Genomic DNA, 4,390 nt, shown 5'->3' with positions numbered 1-4,390 from the left:
TTTCGACGATTCACGAACGTCATAACCTGTGATAATTATATAATAGTTTTATTTTTATAATGTAAGTTTTTTTTTTTAAATTTATAAGAAGAAACGCAATTAAATCAAAGATGTACAAGTAAAACACTATTTGCTACAGTAAAAATCATTTTGCTACAGTAAACACTATTTGTTACAGTAAAACACTATTTGCTACAGTGAAAATCATTTTGCTACAGTAAACACTATTTGTTACGGTAAAAATCATTTTGCTACAGTAAACACTATTTGTTACGGTAAAACACTATTTGCTACAGTAAAATGCTATTTGTTACGGTAAAACACTATTTGCTACAGTAAATGCTATTTGTTACGGTAAAACACTATTTGCTACAGTATATTATGTCGGCGAACTAACAAACAAAACAAAGTGAGCTGACCAGACTAGCCATGCGATCGCATGACAGATACACCAAAAGCCCATGCGATCACATGGGGACCAAAAACACTATTTGCTACAGTAAATATTATGTCGACGAACTAGCAAACAAAGCAGAAATGAGCTGTCCAGCCTAGCCATGCGATCGCATGGCAAAAGCACTGAAAACCCATGCGATCGCATGGGCATCAGATTCCTAAAATATGCCTATAAAAGGCAGTTTGCTCGATGAAGTTATATACATATTCTTTCTTTTCTTTCTTCTGTGTTCTATATTTATATTTATAATTATAATTATAATTTTAATTTAAGTTTAATAATAATAAAGTATATACGAGGGTGTTTTAATTCGAGTTTCAAACCGTTTTAAACTAAGGAAATATTGGGTATTGTTCGGGGTATTGTTCTTGAATCCAAGGCCAACCATACAGTCGTCTACCATCATTACGTCTACGCAATTTGCCTACAATATTGAATCTCAATATTGAACCGTGAGTTTATAGTCTCCCTTTTTAAATACTTTAAATATTGTTGGGCTGAGAATACATGTAATTTATTTTAAACGCAATGGACATAAGTACATACTAAATTCTACACTGAGTTAAACCGAAAATCCCTTAGTTTTGGTAACTAGTAGCTGCCAGTACATAGGATATGGACTGGTGGGCGCGAATAATTGTATATGGATCCATAAGGCTTGACATCCCCGTCCGAGCTAGAACGCTAGCCTTTTAACGGACGTATGTTATTTGAGTTTATGACACATTGGTTTGCGTGTATTAAAGCGAATAGGGTAATTATCATTATAACGTTAAGTTTAGTTACCAGGGTGCTCTGTTACGTAGAATCTATTGATAAACTTTTGATGAAATCTTGTGGTATATCTTTATATACTTATGACTCGAGCAATTAAACCTATAACTCACCAACATTCGTGTTGACCTTTTTAGCATGTTTTATTCTCAGGTCCTTAGACTGCTTCCGCAGTGATGTGCTTCTTGTCTGCATGGAGTCTCTCATGCTTTGTATAAATTTTATTGCATTCGGAAAAAAAAACCACGTTGTGTAATAAATAAATTGACTGTGATGTCAACCTGTAAAATAAAGACATGTATTTTGGGGATTTACTTATACCTAAGCACTCGCCCACATGCTTATAACTTTCTATGTTTAAAATCACTTATTTTAATGAATGCAATATTTTATAAAAACGTATCATATAGAGGTCAAAACCTCACTGTGGAATCAATGATTAACGTGCCGCGTCAATAGCGATTTTGACGGGTCGTTACATTATCTTACTCTCATTTCCCAACATGAAATGTATAAACTTATTAAGATCTAGAATACTAATTGGTATCTGCCTCTGCTGCATCATCTTGGTTGAACATGACCCATGACACCTGATATTGCATTTCAACAAACTAACTATTTATAAACATTCTTTCCCACCATTTCCCCTCACTACTCATTTGAATAATCAAAATAGGTGGCTCATATTGTTTTGCCTTATTTATGTAACACAACATTTAGAAAATAATGGTAACATTTATGCATATAACCCATTAAAGCATCTGTACTCAAAATATTAGATTTCTTCGCAAAAATAAATGGTCTTTTTTGTGAAGGAACTATTTCGTGTTAACCCAACCTGACCCATACAATAACATACCCGTTTTTAGCCTTTCCTAACTCACCCACGGTTCACCTGCATCAAGAAAATTAATCAGATATTGTTCGAGAAAAGCTAATAAATTAAAGACCACTATCAAGAGACATCTTTAAGGTCAAGCGTTTACTTGATTTTGCTTTCTCCATTGATTTCAATTGCTCGTCATCATGTACCCTCCAGTTACTACTTTGCAACTCTTCAATCACTCTATCATTAGCGGCTTAACTCTTGAAGCCTACTTCTCCGACTCCACATATCAGTATATCACTATTTATGTAGTATTTTTTAGCCTGTTGTTAAATAAGCATATCATATAAGATACCACTTATCATTATAGAAACATAAAAATTGTCAGGTGAGATTCTGCCGTTAGCTGGAACAGGAGTCACGCCAGCTGCACTCGTGTCCATTACCATTGTAGAATTATACAAAGATGAAACATCATTACCTTGAAGATGACGATCTACGTTTCGAGAAACAACATTCTTTGACCAGTACCTTTCAACCCACTCTAGATATGGTATGTTTTTCCCACCATGCTTTCTGTCCCATCGTGCCACTTATCAACTCTAACCACTGTAATAATTATCGGGCTAATTAGTTAAAGAACATGATTTTCAAAAAGAGCAGACTCCCATACTTTGCAACTTAATCAAATGAAATACTCTAATAATTAAATATGGCTATACTCTATGTGAATCCTCTATTACATGCTAAAACTTACTGGAACTTTTATCAAGTTGACACACAACGAAAGTCAACTCTAGGACCCGGCCTTCCTACGCCTGACCTGAACCTGCAACTGCTACTACTTCATGTTCAAAATCCCATAATGTCTCCATGTCTCTCCTTGAGTCCTTGTCATGACTTCTGATACACAATTATGAAATATATATTTAAAGTTAAACCATAGGCAACGTGAATCATATACATAAAGAAGCTTTACAAAATGTGTAATGTATTTTGTACATTCTTTTGCAGATATGCGAATGAACATATATAACGACCTGAATGAGTGTACCTTTTCCTCAAGAGAGGTGCAATATTGAGGTTCTTAAGTTAATCCAATCGTCCATAAGTGAGAATCTCGTGTAAATTATCATTTATTAGGTGACACATGATTTATGTTTACGGAACTTTTGTTCCCATTCAATGATACTCATGTTCGAAGCTCAACCAGTGCACTTCAGTGATACTCATGTTCAAAACTCAACCACTGCACATGTTAATAAACCATTCATATTAACACCACAATAATTAACATATCATCAAATGTTACAATGGATTAACTTCTTTCTGAAAACAATAATAGCAACCAACTACTAAGGCATAATTCCTAGAATGGTCTAGGAAAATCTTTTTACATGAAGATAAATAAATAAAATTCTATGTTCTATTAATAAATAATCAGTGAAAAATACAAAAAGGACAATGACAAAAATGTCTAAGATCGTATATCAACTACAATAAAGTAACATATGGACACTTTAATCATAATAATCCTCACCAGTAACATTAACCTAAGCCAAATAACCGCCAATTAATCAGCTTCACAATTTCGTAAATTGGATTTGATTAGAAAGCAAAGTAATGATAAATAAAAATGCAGTTGTAATATCAAATGTTTACCTGATTTCATAGGTATGAGGGTTGGTTCATAGCTTTTATTTCTTCAACGATCGCTGGGCCAATTTCAACTTGACCGTTTCGAAATTTTGGGCGAAACCGGTCCTGAATTCGTCGACGATTTTGGGGAAGACACCTAGGGTTTTTAATTTTGGTGAAACCCCTAAAATTCTTGTTCCATCGAATTGAAAGGAGATGTTATCCAAAGACCGATTATCCCGTTTTTTGATATAGGATGAATTGAATTTGGAGAGGGTTTTTGGATGTTGTCGATCGAGAATGATTGAATGAATGAATCGTATACATGAATGAATGACTCGTTTCTGGATTGAACCCCTAAAATTTCCCAGCTTTGTTCCGTTCCGCGTAGTGTTTTTTTTTTTTTTTTTTTTTTTTTGCCATAGGGGTAGTTTTGATCTTTTAAATGATGTCTAAAGACTTGTCACCTAATTGTGGAGATGAGGGGTAACGGAGGGATGGGATTTAAGGATGGTCAATTGATAGATGGTTAGGATGTGATTTGGATTGGAGTTATCACTCAATTAGCATTTTGTTATTAGTGTAAGAGAGAAGAGAGATAGCTCTAAGGTCTAAGGTTGGAAAAATAGTGTTAGGAGTTTTCAACGTTTGTTTTCTTCATAAAAATTTACATCGGATTATCTTAAGAGACATTG

At 34.1% G+C, this 4,390-nt stretch overlaps 1 long non-coding RNA gene across 3 annotated transcripts; it reads right to left on the bottom strand.

Annotated features, from left to right (window-relative positions):
- Window positions 1-1,995: 1,995 nt before the first annotated feature.
- On the bottom strand, window positions 1,996-4,087 carry LOC139879193 (uncharacterized). 3 transcript variants are annotated; one of them, XR_011770057.1, is made up of 6 exons: window positions 3,720-4,087; window positions 3,112-3,306; window positions 2,815-2,960; window positions 2,539-2,666; window positions 2,218-2,380; window positions 1,996-2,126 (listed from the first exon to the last, which is right to left on the bottom strand). It is a non-coding gene; the product is annotated as an uncharacterized lncRNA (long non-coding RNA). The 3 variants fall into 3 exon arrangements; XR_011770051.1 differs by having other exon boundaries at window positions 2,218-2,666; XR_011770063.1 differs by having other exon boundaries at window positions 2,218-2,666; window positions 2,815-2,957.
- Window positions 4,088-4,390: the final 303 nt, after the last annotated feature.

This window comes from Rutidosis leptorrhynchoides, chromosome 1 (assembly GCF_046630445.1).
Source record: "Rutidosis leptorrhynchoides isolate AG116_Rl617_1_P2 chromosome 1, CSIRO_AGI_Rlap_v1, whole genome shotgun sequence".
NCBI lineage: Eukaryota > Viridiplantae > Streptophyta > Magnoliopsida > Asterales > Asteraceae > Rutidosis > Rutidosis leptorrhynchoides.
Note: the sequence above shows the minus strand (reverse complement) of the source record. Positions and strands in the feature narration are given on the sequence as shown.